Here is a 21,177-nt window from a genome sequence, read left to right as displayed (position 1 = left end):
AAATAAATAATTAAATTAATAAATGTTTCCTGACCTGGCTTATCTCGAAGGGCTGACAATTAAACTCCCAGAGAAAAGGCAGATTATAAATCTAAACCAACAAATAAAACAGAGAGATTTTCCCTTTCTGCCTCCAGTGTTAAGTAGCAATAGTGGGCCACGAGACTATCCTGCTCTACCCACTATATAAAAGCTGTAGTCAGAGGACAGCTGTAATAAATCATATCAGTCTGTAGGGAAAGGATTTGACCTGAGCATTGCTTTAAAATAAATGTCAAAGCAGAGTTTCTTGAATAAATCAATATTATTTCCACGATAGTGTATTTATCCAATCTAGAAACCAAAGGCCAAGGAGAACTGTTTGCAGGGTCGTGCCTGGTGTCCTGTTTTGTATGCCAAAAGATACTGGTCTTTTTTGCCAGTTTTTCAAAACTTTCTCATCCAGGAAAGATCGTATATATATATATATATATATATATATATATATATATATATATATATATATATGTATATGTATATGTATATGTATATGTATATGTATATGTATATGTATATGTATATGTATATGTATATGTATATGTATATGTATATGTATATGTATATGTATATGTATATGTATATGTATATGTATATGTATATGTATATGTATATGTATATGTAAATGTAAATGTATATGTATATGTATATGTATATGTATATGTATGTGTGTATATGTATATGTATATGTATAAAAAGGTAAAGGTAAAGGTTCCCCCGCACATGTGTGCTAGTCGTTTCCGACTCTAGGGGCCGGTGCTCATCTCCGTTTCAAAGCCGAAGAGCCAGCGCTTGTCCGAAGACATCTCCGTGGTCATGTGGCCGGCATGACTAGACGCCAAAGGCGCACGGAACGCTGTTACCTTCCCACCGTGGTGGTCCCTATTTTTCTACTTGCATTTTTACGTGCTTTCGAACTGCTAGGTTGGCAGAAGCTGGGACGAGTAACAGGCGCTCACTCTGTTACGCGGCACTCGGGATTTGACCCGCCAAACTGCTGACCATCTGGTCGACAAGCTCAGCGTCCTAACCCACTGAGCCACCGCGTCCCTTTGTATATGTATATGTATATGTATATGTATGTATGTATATATATATATATATATATATATATATATATATATATATATATATATATATATATATATATATATATATGTGTGTGTGTGTGTGTGTGTGTGTGTGTGTGTGTGTATATGTATATATGTATATATGTATATTTTGTTGTTGTTGTTAGTTGCGAAGTCGTGTCCAACCCATCGCGACCCTATGGACAACGTTCCTCCAGGCCTTCCTGTCCCCTACTATCTTCTGGAGTCCATTTAAGCTCACGCCTAATGCTTCAGTGACTCCATCCAGCCACCTCATTCTCTGTCGTCCCTTTCTTCTCTTGCCCTCAATCTTTCCCAGCATTAGGCTCTTCTCCAGTGACTCCTTCCTTCTCATTAGGTGGCCAAAGTATTTGAGTTTTAGCTTCAGGATCTGGCCTTCTAAAGAGCAGTCAGGGTTGATCTTCTCTAGGACTGACCGGTTTGATCGCCTTGCAGTCCAAGGAACTCGCAGGAGTCTTCTCCAGCACCATAGTTCAAAGGCTTCAATTCTTTGGCACTCAGCCTTTCTTATGGTCCAGCTTTCACTGCCATACATTGCAAATATATGTATACATATATATATATATATATATATATATATATATATATATATATATATATATATATATATATATATATATATATATATATATATATATATATATATATATATATATATATATATATATATATATATATATATATATATATATATATTATTTATTTATTTAGTTACATTTATATACCGCCCTATTCCCTGAGGACTCAGGGCGGTTTACAGGAAATTAAAAATCCACCATACAAAAGTTAAAAAAAAAAACCAAATTAAAAAATATTAAATTGACCCTGTATACTTAAAACCCCAATTAAAAATTTCTCCTCATATATATATATATGTATGTATGTATGTATGTATGTATGTATGTATATGTATATGTATATGTACATGTATATGTAGTATATGTATATATTTATATATTTATATATTTATATATTTATATGTTCATCTGCAATTGGATAAATAGTTACATATAATTGGGCAGAGGTAATTTTGCAGTGAAATATCTTTCTTTTCTGGGAGTGCTCTTTATCAAGATGGAGTTGTGCTCTATCCTTCCTTTCTCTATTCACGCATCCCTACAGGGAAGGCATTGCAATGCAAAATTCTTCAAATAATTGGATGTGAATCAGACTCTTCAAAGGAAAAGTAGATATCTGGGAAGAAAAGGTGGGGGGAGGGAGAGGGCTTATTTGTCTTTGATTGGGAAAGAATACAGGTTGTTCTTGACTTACAACCACAACTGAGCCCAAATTTTGTGTTGCTAAGTGAGACATTTAAGTGAATTTTGCTCCATATTACGACCTTTCTTGCCATAGTTGTTAAGTGAATCACTGTAGTTGTTAAGTTAGTAACACGGTTGTTAAGAGAATCTGGCTTTCCCATTGACTTTGCTTGTCAGAAGGTCGAAAAAACTGACCACATGCTCCCAGGACACTGCAACCGTCATAAGTATGAACTAGTTGCCAAGCATCTGAATTTTGGATCATGTGACCAAGAGGATGCTGCAATAGTCATGTGTGAAAAACAATCATCAGTCATTGTTTTTCAGTGCCTTTGTAACTTTGTGTTGTAAGTCGAGGACTACCTGTAGTGGGATGAATTCAAACTACATTTGAATTCAGTTCATGCACTCTGACATATTATGAAAATTAAATGTAATTAAAGTGGATATCAGCTAAGAGACCCTGTTGGTTCTCAGAAAGCTATGGAGGGTCAGTCAGAGCTGGTTAGTGCTTGGATGTGATATCACTAAGAAATGCAAGGGCTATAAGCTAGACTCTTTTATGACCTTCTAGTTCCTTAATTTGGAGTAAAGTGTGGGTGACTGGATGGAGCTGAGAGCATTAACTGGTTGGATGCCCTTCCTGATACCTATGTGGAGTTTGCAGCAGATATATGTGTGTGTGTGTGTATAGGGGCCGGTGCTCATCTCCGTTTCAAAGCCGAAGAGCCAGTGCTTGTCCGAGGACATCTCCGTGGTCATGTGGCCGGCATGACTAGACGCCAAAGGTGCATGGAACGCTGTTACCTTCCCACCGTAGTGGTCCCTATTTTTTTACTTGCATTTTTATGTGCTTTCAAACTGCTAGAAGCTGGGAGGAGTAACAGGTGCTCACTCTGTTACGCGGCACTCGGAATTCGACCCACCAAACTGCCGACCTTATATATATATATATATATATATATATATATATATATATATATATATATATATATAATATATGGATCTTTGGTTATTCGGGTTTTTCCCCACGTAGAACTAAAGGTGTAGGAGCAACGTTTCGACGGAATCCCATCCGTCATCATCAGGCTGGTGGCTTCTGCTTCCTTCTTCTGGGAGCCACATGCTTCTCCCACAAGAAGGAAGCAGAAGCCACCAGCCTGATGATGACGGATGGGATTCCGTCGAAACGTCGCTCCTACACCGTTAGTTTTACGTGGGGAAAAACCTGAATAACCAAAGTATATGTATATATATATATATATATATATACCGTATATACTTGAGTATAAGCCGAATTTTTCAGCCCACTTTTTGGGCTGAAAAATTCCACTTCGGCTTATACTCCAGTCAACAAAAAAAACTTACCGAGGACTTGTGCGCGGCCGAGGCTTTGGTGCTTCCGGGATCGCCCGCACCTCTCCCAAGCCACCGCCGTCCGAGACCTGCCGAAGTTTGGGGAGGTTTGGGGAGGTGCGCGCGCACCTCCCCAAACTCCGCGCCTTGCCTGCCTGCTTCTTTCCGCAGCGGAAAGAAGCAGGCAGGCAGGGCGCGGAGGAACGGAGACTTGCCGACGTTTGGGGAGGTTTGGGCGCCTCCCCAAACCTCGGCAGGTCTCCGTTCCTCCGCGCAGACCTGCCGACGTTTGGGGAGGTTTGGGCGCCTCCCCAAACCTCCCCAAACGTCGGCAGGTCTCCGTTCCTCCTGCCGACCTTTGGGGAGGTTTGGGCGCCTCCCCAAACCTCCCCAAACCTCGGCAGGTCTCCGTTCCTCCTGCCGACCTTTGGGGAGGTTTGGGCGCCTCCCCAAACCTCCCCAGGTCTCCGTTCCTCCTGCCGACCTTTGGGGAGGTTTGGGCGCCTCCCCAAACCTCGGCAGGTCTCCGTTCCTCCTGCCGACCTTTGGGGAGGTTTGGGCGCCTCCCCAAACCTCGGCAGGTCTCCGTTCCTGTTTGGGGAGGTTTGGGCGCCTCCCCAAACCTCCCCAAACCTCGGCAGGTCTCCGTTCCTCCGCGCAGACCTGCCGACCTTTGGGGAGGTTTGGGCGCCTCCCCAAACGTCCCCAAACCTCGGCAGGTCTCCGTTCCTGTTTGGGGAGGTTTGGGCGCCTCCCCAAACCTCCCCAAACCTCGGCAGGTCTCCGTTCCTCCGCGCAGACCTGCCGACCTTTGGGGAGGTTTGGGCGCCTCCCCAAACCTCGGCAGGTCTCCGTTCCTGTTTGGGGAGGTTTGGGCGCCTCCCCAAACCTCGGCAGGTCTCCGTTCCTCCGCGCAGACCTGCCGACCTTTGGGGAGGTTTGGGCGCCTCCCCAAACGTCCCCAAACCTCGGCAGGTCTCCGTTCCTGTTTGGGGAGGTTTGGGCGCCTCCCCAAACCTCCCCAAACCTCGGCAGGTCTCCGTTCCTCCGCGCAGACCTGCCGACCTTTGGGGAGGTTTGGGCGCCTCCCCAAACGTCCCCAAACCTCGGCAGGTCTCCGTTCCTGTTTGGGGAGGTTTGGGCGCCTCCCCAAACCTCCCCAAACCTCGGCAGGTCTCCGTTCCTCCGCGCAGACCTGCCGACCTTTGGGGAGGTTTGGGCGCCTCCCCAAACGTCCCCAAACCTCGGCAGGTCTCCGTTCCTGTTTGGGGAGGTTTGGGCGCCTCCCCAAACCTCCCCAAACCTCGGCAGGTCTCCGTTCCTCCGCGCAGACCTGCCGACCTTTGGGGAGGTTTGGGCGCCTCCCCAAACGTCCCCAAACCTCGGCAGGTCTCCGTTCCTGTTTGGGGAGGTTTGGGCGCCTCCCCAAACCTCCCCAAACCTCGGCAGGTCTCCGTTCCTCCGCGCAGACCTGCCGACCTTTGGGGAGGTTTGGGCGCCTCCCCAAACGTCCCCAAACCTCGGCAGGTCTCCGTTCCTGTTTGGGGAGGTTTGGGCGCCTCCCCAAACGTCCCCAAACCTCGGCAGGTCTCCGTTCCTCCGCGCAGACCTGCCGACCTTTGGGGAGGTTTGGGCGCCTCCCCAAACCTCCCCAAACCTCGGCAGGTCTCCGTTCCTGTTTGGGGAGGTTTGGGCGCCTCCCCAAACCTCCCCAAACCTCGGCAGGTCTCCGTTCCTCCGCGCAGACCTGCCGACCTTTGGGGAGGTTTGGGCGCCTCCCCAAACGTCCCCAAACCTCGGCAGGTCTCCGTTCCTGTTTGGGGAGGTTTGGGCGCCTCCCCAAACCTCCCCAAACCTCGGCAGGTCTCCGTTCCTCCGCGCAGACCTGCCGACCTTTGGGGAGGTTTGGGCGCCTCCCCAAACGTCCCCAAACCTCGGCAGGTCTCCGTTCCTGTTTGGGGAGGTTTGGGCGCCTCCCCAAACGTCCCCAAACCTCGGCAGGTCTCCGTTCCTCCGCGCAGACCTGCCGACCTTTGGGGAGGTTTGGGCGCCTCCCCAAACCTCCCCAAACCTCGGCAGGTCTCCGTTCTTCCTGCCGACCTTTGGGGAGGTTTGGGCGCCTCCCCAAACCTCCCCAAACGTCGGCAGGTCTGCGCGGAGGAACGGAGACCTGCCGAGGTTTGGGGAGGTTTGGGGAGGCGCCCAAACCTCCCCAAACAGGAACGGAGACCTGCCGAGGTTTGGGGAGGTTTGGGGAGGCGCCCAAACCTCCCCAAAGGTCGGCAGGTCTGCGCGGAGGAACGGAGACCTGCCGAGGTTTGGGGAGGTTTGGGGAGGCGCCCAAACCTCCCCAAACAGGAACGGAGACCTGCCGAGGTTTGGGGACGTTTGGGGAGGCGCCCAAACCTCCCCAAAGGTCGGCAGGTCTGCGCGGAGGAACGGAGACCTGCCGAGGTTTGGGGAGGTTTGGGGAGGCGCCCAAACCTCCCCAAACAGGAACGGAGACCTGCCGAGGTTTGGGGACGTTTGGGGAGGCGCCCAAACCTCCCCAAAGGTCGGCAGGTCTGCGCGGAGGAACGGAGACCTGCCGAGGTTTGGGGAGGCGCCCAAACCTCCCCAAACAGGAACGGAGACCTGCCGAGGTTTGGGGACGTTTGGGGAGGCGCCCAAACCTCCCCAAAGGTCGGCAGGTCTGCGCGGAGGAACGGAGACCTGCCGAGGTTTGGGGAGGTTTGGGGAGGCGCCCAAACCTCCCCAAACAGGAACGGAGACCTGCCGAGGTTTGGGGACGTTTGGGGAGGCGCCCAAACCTCCCCAAAGGTCGGCAGGTCTGCGCGGAGGAACGGAGACCTGCCGAGGTTTGGGGAGGTTTGGGGAGGCGCCCAAACCTCCCCAAACAGGAACGGAGACCTGCCGAGGTTTGGGGACGTTTGGGGAGGCGCCCAAACCTCCCCAAAGGTCGGCAGGTCTGCGCGGAGGAACGGAGACCTGCCGAGGTTTGGGGAGGTTTGGGGAGGCGCCCAAACCTCCCCAAACAGGAACGGAGACCTGCCGAGGTTTGGGGACGTTTGGGGAGGCGCCCAAACCTCCCCAAAGGTCGGCAGGTCTGCGCGGAGGAACGGAGACCTGCCGAGGTTTGGGGAGGTTTGGGGAGGCGCCCAAACCTCCCCAAACAGGAACGGAGACCTGCCGAGGTTTGGGGACGTTTGGGGAGGCGCCCAAACCTCCCCAAAGGTCGGCAGGTCTGCGCGGAGGAACGGAGACCTGCCGAGGTTTGGGGAGGTTTGGGGAGGCGCCCAAACCTCCCCAAACAGGAACGGAGACCTGCCGAGGTTTGGGGACGTTTGGGGAGGCGCCCAAACCTCCCCAAAGGTCGGCAGGTCTGCGCGGAGGAACGGAGACCTGCCGAGGTTTGGGGAGGCGCCCAAACCTCCCCAAAGGTCGGCAGGAGGAACGGAGACTTGCCGAGGTTTGGGGAGGTTTGGGGAGGCGCCCAAACCTCCCCAAAGGTCGGCAGGAGGAACGGAGACCTGCCGAGGTTTGGGGAGGTTTGGGGAGGCGCCCAAACCTCCCCAAAGGTCGGCAGGAGGAACGGAGACCTGCCGACGTTTGGGGAGGTTTGGGGAGGCGCCCAAACCTCCCCAAAGGTCGGCAGGAGGAACGGAGACCTGCCGACGAGCCGCGGCCACACAGGGTATTCCTGTGTATTCAGGCTTGCAGAACGGCGGATCGGCTTATACTCGAGTCAATAACTTTTTCCAGTTTTGGGGGGTGAAATTGGGGGTCTCGGCTTATACTCGAGTCGGCTTATACTCAAGTATATACGGTATATATATATATATATATATATATATATATATATATATATATATATATATATATATATATATATATATATATATATATATATATATATATATATATATGGATCTTCGGTCATTCGGGTTTCCTCCCGCGTAGAACTAAAGGTGTAGGTGCAACGTTTCGACGGAATCCCATCCGTCATCATCAGGCTGGTGGCTTTAGCTTCCTTCTTCTGGGAGAAGCATGTGGCTGTTTGTTCCTCTTTTTTAAACTGCCAGAGGGGGTGTGTTCTGTGGGTGGAGGTGTGCTCTGATTGGGTGGGGGACCAAGTGTGTTCTGATTGGGTGGGAGTGTGTTTTGAATGGTGGGTGTGTTCTGATTGGGTGGGGGTGTGTTCTGAGTGGATGGGCTGGTCTCAGCTGCCAGCCCCAGACCTGAGCTGGTGAGTTGTGCTGCTTTTGTTCGGCTTCGTGTTTGTGGTGGTGCCATGTTTTTATAGTGGGTGTCAGTTTGCTTATTGTGTGGTTTTGAGGGGTTTAAAGTGGCTGATGTTGCAGCTGTACTTAGGTTTCTGTTTTGTGGTTGTGCCTCGTTATCATTGTGGGTTCGGATTTGCTTTTTGAATGGTTGTGTGGTGGTGATGTCATGTGATGTTATCATGAGTTTGGGTCTGGTATCATTCTTGGTGGTTGGGCCTCGTCTGTCAATCAAGGTGGGTTTCCAAATGGCTGGTAGGCGAGAGGTATCATCTCGTTTGTTCATGCTGTGGGGGCGTTTTTCTATCTCAATGGCTTCTCTGATTATTCTGTTGTTAAAATGTTCAATTTTGGCGATAGTTTTGGTTTTTTTAAGATCAATTTCATGTCCCGTGGCTTCAAAGTGTTGGACCAGGGATGAAGTTTGTTCTCCCTTTCTGAGTGAGTTTTTGTGCTCTTCAATGCGTGCACTTATTCTTCTGTTGGTCTGTCCGATGTATGTGGTGGGGCAGGTGGTGCATGGGATTTCGTATACTCCTTGGTTTTCTAACCCAATTATGTCCTTGGGGTTTCTTAGGATGGTGGATATTTTTCTGTCTGTGTAGAATGCTGTTTTGATGTTGTGTTTTTGGAGGACCTTGCTGATTCTGTCTGTGGTCCCTTTTAAGTCCTCCAAAAACACAACATCAAAACAGCAGCACAACTCACCAGCTCAGGTCTGGGGCTGGCAGCTGAGACCAGCCCATCCACTCAGAACACACCCCCACCCAATCAGAACACACCCACCATTCAAAACACACTCCCACCCAATCAGAACACACTTGGTCCCCCACCCAATCAGAGCACACCTCCACCCACAGAACACACCCCCTCTGGCAGTTTAAAAAAGAGGAACAAACAGCCACATGCTTCTCCCAGAAGAAGGAAGCTAAAGCCACCAGCCTGATGATGACAGATGGGATTCCGTCGAAACGTTGCACCTACACCTTTAGTTCTACGTGGGAGGAAACCCGAATGACCGAAGATCCACGTATAAACACCCGCGAAAACCTCAGAAAACATATATATATATATATATATATATATATATATATATATATATATATATATATATATATATATATATATATATATATATATATATATATATATATATATATATATATATATATATATATATATATATATATATATATATATATATTGTCAAGGGCTTTGTGCAGTTTTAGGAGTTCATGTTTGCTTGAGTGGCGTGAAAATTGCATTTGTGTGAATACTTAAGAAATTACTGGAATAGCAATTTAATGATCCTGACAGAGAGAAATAGCAACTGTGCATGTCCATATGAACAGCCTTATTTGTATGACTGATTTACCTGACCTTGTTCTTTTAATATTTGTGTATTAGATTAGCCTCAAGGTTAATCTGGTATGAAGGTCAGTTCTAAGGGCAATGTCCAAATTTCTTTGTAGACTGCTTAGTGGAGTCCTTGCTGAAATTATAAATTAAATTATAAATTTAAAAAATGCATGAAGCTATTTGAAACTAACCCTTCCATTAATCCTATTTAAATAAAAAATGCACTGTGATCTCACCTACCACCCAGAAACTCTGAACAGCTAGTATTAAAAAACCCACCAGTTTCTACCTGTTTTTTTCTGGACATTTTCTGCCTCTGTGAATGATGCTTGAAAAATGTGAGCCAATGTTCAAATATCTCTTTCTTCTCGTTGAAATGTCCTTATTCTCCATTTATCCATCTTTGAATATTACCTTAACTTCTTCCCTGTCACTATCAGTTCACTTAGCATATTCTTAGTGAACTTAATCAGACATTCACTTTACACTTGGTGTCATAATGAAATTATTTTCAGCTAATAAATTAACCTATAATCCCTGAATTATATGTATTTTGTGTAATAATCTCCAGTTTTGACCTGTTGTTACTTCCAGTATTGCTATTCTGATGGCATATTCACAATGTGAGTAAAACAAAAGGGAGATATCATGAAGCTTTAAAAAAAAGCTTTTTTTATCCAGCTGATTATACAACTGGAGATTTATTGCAGTGGTTATTGTATTCATAGGTGGGTGATGGCTGGATCGATCTTATTTCTGTGTTATCTTTTGGGACTATTCCATCTTTCTTCTTTTATAAATAATTCTGAATATCCTTGCTAAAAATAAAAAAGGCCTGGCTTCATGCCAGATTGCTTCAAAGTGATAACTCTAATCCCACTGGGAAAGTATGACTATCACTATGCAGTACTCTGCACTCAGTTTTCCAAGCTTATTAATGAATTCTGTAAAATAATGGCCTGGCTACCCTCAGTTATTCCTGGGTGATGCAAGGAGGATACATACCATGCAGAGGAAAAACAAGAAAGTCCAGTTGCCTTTTGAAAAAAGCATCTTAGGGACAACCATGACCTGGATGACTAAGAATTTTCATAGACATCTAGGAATAGTAGTGGACCATTAGCTTAACATGAGCAAGCAATGTGATGCTGCAGCTAAAAGTGCTAATGCAAACTTAGGTTTTTGCTTTTTTTAATCCCATTTATATCCCGCCCTTCTCCGAAGACTCAGGGCGGCTTACAATCTAAGAAGCACAAATCAATGTGCTTAGCAATAGCCTTCATTCTATGTATATGCCTGCTTATTAGGGCTTTCACCCCTCCAGTGGCATTTTTACAAAGTCAGCTTATTGCCCCCAACAATCTGGGTCCTCATTTTACCTGCCTCAGAAGGATGGAAGGCTGAGTCAACCTTGAGCCTGGTGGGACTCGAACCTGCACTAATTGCAGGCAGTTGGTGTTACTTAAGGAGGCATTAGCCCACTGCTCCACCAAGGCTCCATTAATAGAGATAATGAGTTCAAGTTATAAGAGACAATAGTTCCATTATGTTATATAACTATAGCCTGTATTAGGAAGATTGTGTCCAAAATTGACCACAGCATTTTAAAAGGGATATGAAGACATTAGAACCACTTCAGAAGGAGTGCTACCAGGATGCTTAGGGATCCATAAACCAACCCCTGTAAGGAACGGTTAAGCATGCTCTGCATGTTTAGCTCACAAAAGGGAAAATACAGTGTAGTCTGGAAAAATCACAAACCCTGACATGTGAAACAGGGGCTGGCCTATTGTTGAAAGCGGACCAGGGCAAGAATCAAGAGGTTGAAATGAAAACAAAAAATGCTTCTGAGTTTTCCTGCCAAACTGTGAAACCTAGAGACAAGGTTCAGACCAATTTATGCCAATGTACAGTATCTAGCCTACACATATGGATGGGTAGTCCTCAAGTTAAAAAAATATAATGGAGCCTGCCCATTACAGTAGTAAGGCATGGCAGTCATATTCAAATTTGGTGTGCTTGTAGAAGTGACTCTGGGATTTGCACATACCAAGTTTCAAAAACCTGAAACGTATAGTTTCAGTTTATAAGGAATGAAATGCTCAGAAAATCCATGTGCCAGGGGTGATAAATCTTGCCAAGATCTCTCTGATGGAGAACTGTTGTACTTCTCTTTTACAGTTGTCAACCTTCTTTGAAAGTGATGAGGGTGCCAGCTGTGAACCATCTGGTCTAATGAGAAGATCACTACCAGCTTTGAATGGCAGTTCATGAAGTAGCCGAAGGACCGCTCGGGACGACAGGCTAGTTTAACAACAAGTTTATTAGAGCAAGACAAACAGAGAATAACTTGTCCGGCTTTTATAGCCGGCAGCTGGTAGCGAGGACCAATCAGATGTATTTATTTTGGCGCCGTGTCAGGCAGGGACCAATCGGCGTCGTCTTCTGTTGACAGCTCCGGCTTCCTCGTGGTGTGGTGTTTTGACAGCCGCGAGCTGTCAGTGGCTGCGCCTGCGCAGTGTGGCGGACGCTTTGACAGCTCAGTCTTCTTCACGGTCCGGAGTTTGACAGCCGCAAGCTGTCAGTGGGGGCGCCTGCGCAGTACGGGGAACTTTGACAGCTGTCAAAGTTCCCGCGTGTATTCCTGTCAGGCGGCTTTCCTATATATATGCTTTGACGATATTTTTGTGCTGTTAACATATACACTCAAGGGAATGTTTACATCATGTTACATCATATATAATACACCCCTTACCCCTCCCCTGGTGCGTTTCTTTCCTCTTGGATGTTTGACCCTGCCCACTGATAGTCTTTTAGGTAGGTGGGTGGTCTTCGATTCCTGGATGATCGGCGAAGGGGTGGTGGATGGTCTGGTTCTGGTTCTTCGTTTTGGTGTTCAACTTCCTGGTTTGGGATAGGCAGCATTTCCGGAGGGGGTTGTAAGTCGGCGTTGGTTGGTTGCTCGGAATTGTGTGGCGGTTGTCTGGGTCTGAGCTGGTCAATATGGCGGCGTATGTTGCCCTGTGCCTGCGTAGCTATGAGGTATGAGATGGGCCCTGTTTGTTTTATTACTGTCCCTTGAACCCACTTGTTTTTATCTGTGTATGATCTTGCCCATATTAATTGACCAGGTTTGAGTGTGCGGCCGGGGTGGGGGTGCTGTTTTTCTTCTGGGTATGTGTCGGGGTGCAGTCTGTCGAGACGTGTTATTAGCCTCCTCCCCCATCTTAATTCCGCCGGTGATTTGCCCGTTGTGGAGCATGGCATTGTGTGTTGTGATAAGAGGAACTGGCTGAGTCGCCTCTGCCAGTTCCCTTTAACGAATTTTTTTAATGCTTCTTTCGTGGATCGTACCATAATTTCAGCCATTCCGTTCGACGACGGGTGGAACGGCGCCGACGTGACCAGCCTAATACAATTCTTCGTAGCGAAGATCTGAAATTCACGAGAGGTGAATTGAGGTCCATTGTCGGAAACTATGGTGTCAGGTAGGCCGTGCGTTGCGAATATTTTTCTTAAGGCTTGAATAGTGGCTGCGGACGTTGTTTTTCTAAGGGGCGTGACTTCCAGCCATTTGGAATAGCTGTCTACTGCTATTAAGAAACTTTGGCCCTGGATAGGTCCTGCAAAATCTATATGTATACGTGACCAAGGGTTCCTTGTAGTCTCCCATTTATGGATCGGTGCCTGGGGGGGTTCGCTCCTGGTCTCCTGACAGGTATAACACCCACCCACATACTTTTCAATTTGTTTATCTATGCCAGGCCACCATACATAACTTCTAGCCATTGCCTTCATTTTTACAATTCCAGGGTGCCCCTCATGTAAAATGTGTAATGTTTGGTCTATGTTTTTCTCTGGTATGATGACCCTATTTCCCCATAGCAGGCATCCTCTATGTGTTGAAATCTCGTTTTTCCTGTTATAATAAGGTTGGAATTGGGGTTGTGGGTTTTGAGCTGGCCACCCTGTTGTGGCCCATTTGAGGACTCTGGCAAGTATTTTATCTTTTGCTGAATTATTAGCTATAATGTTTGCCGTCAGGGGGCATTCTGGAAGTTGAGAGATTGCTAAAATTAGGCTGGCTGGGGCTGGATCTGAGTCCCTGGTTTGTATGGGCAGTCTGCTGAGGCAGTCAGCATGTCCCACTTCCTTACCTGGTTTATGTATTAGTTGATAAGAATAGGCTGCTAAGAACGTTGACCATCTTAAGATTCTCGGGGAGAGAATTTGTGGTGTAATTTTATTCCAAGTAAATATGCCTAGCAGGGGTTTGTGATCTGTAAATATCGTAAATGGTCTTCCATACAGATAATCATGAAATTTTTTGACCCCTGCTACTATCGCTAGGGCTTCCCTGTCAATTTGTGCATAGTTTCTTTCAGCTTTGGTCAGAGTGCGAGAATAGAATGCTATGGGTCTTTGTGTGCCGTCCTCGAATAGGTGACTTAAGACTGCCCCAATTCCGTAGGGAGAGGCATCGCAAGCGATGCATATTGGGGTGTCTTCTCTGAAAAGGGTGATGGTTGAGCTTTGACAGATGATCTTTTTTAACGATTGGAAACTCTTTTCATGTTCCTTGGTCCAGGACCAAGTTGTACCCTTGTCGAGGAGCCTATGGAGAGGCTCTGCAATAGTGGCTTTGTGGGGAATGAAAGCATGGTAAAAGTTTAACAGTCCCAAAAAGGATTGAAGCTCTTGCTTATTCCTAGGGCTGGGTGCGGTTTGAATAGCCCTTAGTTTCTCAGAGGTGGGGTGGATGCCCTGGCTATCGATTTTATACCCTAGGAATTCTGTAGAAGTGACTCCAATGGAGCACTTTTCCCGCTTAAGTTTGAGACCGGCTTCTCTGAGCCGGCTCAGCACAGCTGACAGCCTGTCAGCTAAACTAGCTTCATTTTCTCCGGCGATGAGAACATCGTCGAAATAGGGGCAGACCCCGGGTATTCCTTTCAGGGTCTTTTCCATGATACCCTGGAAGATACCCGGGGCTGCAGATATGCCGAACTGAAGCCTCTTAACTTTAAAAGCACCGCGGTGGGTGACAATAGTTTGCGCTTCCGCGGTGTCGTCTGTGACAGGCAGCTGTAAATACGCCTGCGAGAGGTCAAGCTTGGCGAAAATGGTGCCAGAGCGGATGGAAGCAAATACGTCCCTTACCGCTGGCACCGGGTAAGCATGGGGGCTGAGGGCTAGGTTGACTGTCGCCTTATAGTCAGCGCATACTCTCACTTCGCCATTAGGTTTGATTGGGGTGACAATAGGGGTCTCCCAGGTTCCCCCATCTGTTGGCTCTAGCACCCCTAGACTCACGAGTCGGTCAAGCTCGTTTTCAATTTTTTCTTTGAGGGCAAAAGGTACCCTCCTAGCTCTTATTTTAATTGGTTGGATTGCTGGATTTAATTGCAGGGAAATGGGGGGACCTGTATATTTCCCTAAAGTGCCCTCGAAAACGTCGGCGTACTTTTCGCAAACGGCTTCCAGGCTGGGTGTTTGAATGGTATTAACCCCTGATAAGGCGATGCCTAGTGGAGTGAACCAGTTAAGCCCTATCAAGTTGGTACGGTTCCCTGGCGTAACTAAAACCTCTAGGGTGCCTTTGAACCCCTTATACTGTACAAGGACCTTGGCTTTCCCTTCCAACGGAATAGGGGTTTTCTGGAAGTCTGCAAGGTGAACCTGAGTTTGTTTCAGGGGAATTTGTCTTCGGCCTTTCTGACAGATCTCCTGATAAGTAGTTAGCGAGATTAAGGAGACCGCTGACCCTGAATCCACCTCCATGTGGCAAGGCACCCCCTGAATTCTGACCCAGACCTTAACCTTGGAACTTATGCAGTTTACCCTATCGATTGTCTCAACCCGGTTGCCTGGTGGGGTTTCCCTGTTGGCCTGGGCAGCTGGCCTACCTGGGGGGTTTGCCTCCACCTCATTGACGTTGTCCCGGCCCTTGCTGCGGCACACCGGCTTGATGTGGCCAGTCTTCCCGCAGTTGTGGCATTTTGCGTTCCTAAAGCGGCAGTTTCCACGGGCATGGTTGCCCCCGCAGCTGGCGCAGGCGGCTCGTTGCACGTAACGTGGGGGTGGCGGTGGAGGGTCCCTGGATCCTCGGCGGTCCGACGTTTTTCCCCTCCTCGGCTGTCGGTGCTCCATCCTGCGCTGTAGGGCTTCTCCATCGGTGAAATCTACCGACTCTCCGCTGTCGCTGAAGGTTGCGCTTTCCTGGTAGACGGTCGCCGGGGACTCTGGGGTCGTGTTCGTCGGCTTCTTTTTGTGGCTGTGTTCGTATGCCATGATCTCCCTGGTCAGCTCAGCCAGATTCATGTCGGGTTTGGACGTCAGTTTTTTTTGTAGCTTCTCGTCCCTCAGACCGATCACCACCTGATCTCTGATGCGGTCTTCCAGGTCGGGGAAGCAGCAGTTCCGCGCGGCGTGTCTGACCCCAGCGATGAACTCGTTGGCGGGCTCGTCCTGCCGTTGTTTCTTTTGTGCGAATTGCACCCGCCAGTACAGTTCCGAGCGAGCCGGCATGTAATACTTGTTCAGCTGGTCCACCAGGTCCGCGTAGGAGACTTCCGTGATGGGCACTGGGCTGAACAGCCCGACGGCTGCGTCGTACACCGGGGGCCCGCTGATGTACAGCAGGGCGGCGGCCTTTGCTCGGTCGTCAGTGATCTTACTGACGAGAAGAAATCCTTCAACTTGGCCGAGGTGTGATTGCCATCTCTCGGGATGGCGGGTATCAAACTCCCTCACACGGCCGAAGTTTGCCATGTCGTCCGGTCCTGGGTTGCTCCGATGGAAGTTAAAACTTCCGTGTCAGCTCTTGCCGGGAACTCTCTTCCTCGGCCGTGACTTCAGCTCCGGAGCGATCCCACCTTCGTCGCCAGTGAAGTAGCCGAAGGACCGCTCGGGACGACAGGCTAGTTTAACAACAAGTTTATTAGAGCAAGACAAACAGAGAATAACTTGTCCGGCTTTTATAGCCGGCAGCTGGTAGCGAGGACCAATCAGATGTATTTATTTTGGCGCCGTGTCAGGCAGGGACCAATCGGCGTCGTCTTCTGTTGACAGCTCCGGCTTCCTCGTGGTGTGGTGTTTTGACAGCCGCGAGCTGTCAGTGGCTGCGCCTGCGCAGTGTGGCGGACGCTTTGACAGCTCAGTCTTCTTCACGGTCCGGAGTTTGACAGCCGCAAGCTGTCAGTGGGGGCGCCTGCGCAGTACGGGGAACTTTGACAGCTGTCAAAGTTCCCGCGTGTATTCCTGTCAGGCGGCTTTCCTATATATATGCTTTGACGATATTTTTGTGCTGTTAACATATACACTCAAGGGAATGTTTACATCATGTTACATCATATATAATACAGTTCAGCAAGGTATGAAGGAGTGCCACAAGATCGGTGCTAATGTGGGTGCATTTGTTTTACTTAATTTGGCTAATTACTGTAAATTTGACTATAAATGAACAAAGGGAGGTTGCACCTTTCCAACAATGAACTAGTCTTGAGATTTGGTTTCTAGATAACAGCTTCTGAAAATATATAAAATAGGAATACTTTCAAAGTAGCCTCATTTCAATAAAACATTCACACACCCGATTCTTTACATGTTGTAAGGACTATGTTTTTATTAAGGGTTTAATCCAAATACTCATGGGAGCAAGTCCCAGGGATAAGAAAGAAGAGATCTTTCCAAGTGAGATCACAGAGGGAGATCTGTTTCACAGTTCTTTCTTCCTTAAACCAACAGGGTATAATCTAACATTTGATGATGATGATGCAGAACAATGTTGCAAGCTTAAGATGGAGCTATTGCACCTGAACTTCAAAATGGTAAATAACTCTTGTATGGCAACAAAGCCATAGACAAGTCAAAACCATTGTTGTCTAGTGGTCATCTAGATTTTGGCAGCTCAGAAGCAAGATAGATGGGCTCGGTTAGAGTGGCAATGGTTGCACTGTTAGAAATATAGGTAACAGATAGTGTGTCATAGAGCAGGGGTCCCCAACCCCTGGTCCATGGACCGGTACTGGGCCACGGCATGCCAGCAACTGGTCCACACAAACAAGGAAAGCCCCATCTGTGGGATGCAGGCAGTACACAAAACCATGCACAATCCAGTGCACAGAAAAACCTTTCTCCACGGAACCGGTCCCTGGTGCCCAAAAGGTTGGGGACTTCTTTCATTGAGGAATTGTATTGTATCATTGTTAACATTTAATACTAATTTGATGGCACATAATCAGATCAGGTTATGCATTGGATGGCTGCCAGCATAGATGCATGCAAACTTATGAATTTATTTTTCTGCATGTACATTTTACGGCAGATGCCTTAGTGGAAGCCTGGGAAAGGACGGCCACGGAGGCACTTGACCGAGTTGTACCCTTGCGGCCCCTGACCCGGCGCAGATCCCAATGGGCTCCATGGTTCTCCGCGGAGCTCCGGGAGATGAAGCGTCGGAGACGGGGCCTAGAGAGCGTTTGGAGGTCCACCCGATCTGAATCCGACCGATTGCGACTAAGAACCCATATTAGGTCTTATCTCGCAGCGATGAGGGTAGCGAGATCTAACTACTTCGCTGCCCTCATCGCGTCCGCAGATAATCGCCCGGCCACCCTGTTTAGGGTGACCCGCTCCCTCCTTAATCAGGAGGTTAGTGGGGAACCCTTGCAGGGGCGGGCCGAGGAATTTAGTCAACATCTGTCGGACAAAATCGCTCGGATTCGGACCGGTTTGGACTCCGACTGGGCAGTATCGGACGATCAGGACACGAGCGGTCTTGTCAATGTCACCTGGGAGGAGTTCGATCCTGTGACTCCGGAGGAAGTGGACAGGATCATGGGGAGGCTGAGCTCCACCACATGTTTATTGGACCCGTGCCCTTCCTGGCTGGTTTATGCAGCCCGGGAGGGGACACGAGGCTGGTTCCAGGCGGTTATATCTGCTTCTTTGAGTGAGGGTAGTTTTCCCGCCGCCTTGAAAGAGGCGGTGGTGAGACCTCTCCTCAAGAAGCCTGCCTTGGACCCGGCTGTTTTGAATAACTTTCGTCCGGTCTCCAACCTTCGCTTTCTTGCAAAGGTTGTTGAGAGTGTGGTGGCGCATCAGCTCCCTCTGGTCCTGGATGAAGCGGATTATCTAGACCCGTACCAATCGGGCTTCAGACCCGGGTACAGCACGGAGACGGCATTGGTCGCGCTGGTGAATGATCTCTGGAGGGCTCGGGACAGAGGATACTCCTCTGTTCTAGTCCTATTAGACCTCTCAGCGGCTTTCGATACCATCGACCATGGTATCTTGCTGCGGCGTCTCAGGGGATTGGGAGTGGGAGGCACGGTTTTTCAGTGGTTCTCCTCCTATCTCCTGGGACGCTCGCAGTCGGTGTTGGCAGGGGGGCAGAGGTCGACCGCGAGGCCTCTCGCTTGTGGAGTCCCTCAGGGGTCGGTCCTCTCGCCCCTTCTGTTCAACATCTACATGAAACCGCTGGGTGAGATCATTCGTGGTTTTGGAGTTGGGTATCATCAGTATGCTGATGATACCCAACTTTTCCTTTTGACCCCAAACCACCCCAGTGATGCCCTCGACGTGATGTCCTGGTGCCTGGAGGCGGTCTGGGTCTGGATGGGGAGGAACAGGCTTCGTCTCAACCCTGACAAGACGGAGTGGCTGTGCGTACCGGCATCTCGGGATATTCAGGATATCCCACCCCTCATTATGGGGGGTGAGTCTTTACCTCCTGTAGATAGGGCTCGCAACTTGGGAGTCCTCCTAGACTCACAACTCTCCTTAGAAGATCATATTGTAGCTGTGACTAGGGGGGCGTTCGCCCAGGTTCGCCTGGTGCGCCAGTTGCGGCCCTATCTAGACCGGGATGCCTTGCGCACGGTCACTCATGCGCTCGTGACCTCTCGTCTTGATTACTGCAACGCTCTCTACATGGGGCTACCCTTGAAGACCACTCGGAGGCTCCAACTGGTACAGAATGCAGCCGCGAGAGTTGTATTGGGAGTCTCCCGATACTCCCGTGTTACACCTTTGCTCCGCGAGCTGCATTGGTTGCCAGTTGTCTTCCGGGTGAGGTTCAAGGTGTTGGTAATGACCTACAAAGCCCTCCATGGCATGGGTCCAGAATACCTTGGGGAGCACCTGCAGCCGGCGTCAACTTCCCTCCGCCCAGTACGCTCCCACAGAGAGGGCCTCCTCAGGGTGCCGCCGGTCAAAGAATGCCGACTGGTGGCCCCCAGGAGGAGAGCGTTCTCTGTGGGTGCACCGGATTTATGGAACCATCTTCTGGTTGAGCTCCGGATGGCGCCCGATCTCCGCTCCTTCCGGCGCGACCTTAAAACCTATCTCTTTAAACAAGCTGGCCTGGCCTGATGGGACGGGGTGGGATTTTTATTAATGACTTCAATTTTAAATTTGTATTATCTTTGGGCATTGTTTAATTATGTTTTAATAATTTAATTTTAATTTTTGTATCTAATTTTTATGTATTGCCCTGTTCACCGCCCTGAGTCTCTTGAGAGAAGGGCGGTATATAAATTAAATTAATAATAATAATAATAATAATAATAATAATAATAATAATAATAATAATAATAATAATACATTTTCATTCTAATACTCAGGCATGGATCCTTTATGTTGGTAGGTTGAATTTGGGACAATTAGGACACCATATCCTTATCAGAAGTGTCACCCACTGTTACTTGTGAGCACTTGCTGCTGGATTGGATCTTCCATTTTCTGGGCAACTTTTTGATATATGCTGAAATATACTATGTTGATGCTTGTTTAGCAAGATGAGAAAAGATTCTTTCACAGCCAATGTAATCTGCAAGAATTTAGTGGAGATGAGAAAAAGAGGAAGATGTAAGCAAAGAAATAATACTGTGTAGATATAAGACAAATAGGAGGTCACTTAGAATTATGTTGGAAAGCTCAAAGCTCAATTCTGGTCAGTAACTCTCCATGACAGCAACCTGGATGAGAGTACAATATAAACAGAGATGTCTGGGAAGCGGAGAAACACTGCTAAAAAAGTCATGTCAGCCATCTCCACATGACCAAAGCCTTCGCCCTTTTTTATGTGGTTGGTCTCTGATTGTGCAGTGGGAGGGGGGGCTGCTGATTTGGCTTTTTTTGATCCTCTCCCCTGCAGGGAAAATCCATATTATATTGATGCAGTATAAATAGATGGTGAGAAATGGGGCTGTTTTCAGTGGTGGGATTCAAATATATGAACAACTGGTTCTCTGTGTGGATGCCGCTTCCGGAAGTCCGTTCTGGGCCTGGGCAACAAAAAATTAACTACCGATTCTGCCAAAGTGGTGAGAACTGGCTGAATCCCACCACTGGGCTGTTGTCACAAAACTGCCCCTGGAAGTAACAATGAATTTCCCTTAGAGAATTTTGGGTTGGAATATGGAGAAGAAGAAGAAGAAAAAAAAACTTGTTTCTTTCATTGTATATCATGGAAATGGAATATGTAATGTTAGCTGCCATAATAGTGGACAATACCATTTCAGTGGTTAGAAACATTTAGGAAAGGAATTACAAATAAAGCAGCCTCCATTCTTCTTATGGCATGCTTTTTAAGTGACAACCAAAAAGATAGGAATCCTATCAAAAGATTAGGGATTTTGCAAAAAGATAAAACAACTGTTTTCTAACATGGCAGTTCTTATTTATAAAGTTTTTTTTATCCTGACCTACTAATGCATATTGATTTAATTTCATGTATGGACATTTCAGAAAGCTATTATTTCAAAAACC

The sequence above is a fragment of the Vipera berus genome (genome assembly GCF_964194415.1).
Source record: "Vipera berus genome assembly, chromosome: 1".
Taxonomy (NCBI): Eukaryota; Metazoa; Chordata; class Lepidosauria; order Squamata; family Viperidae; genus Vipera; species Vipera berus.
Note: the sequence above shows the minus strand (reverse complement) of the source record.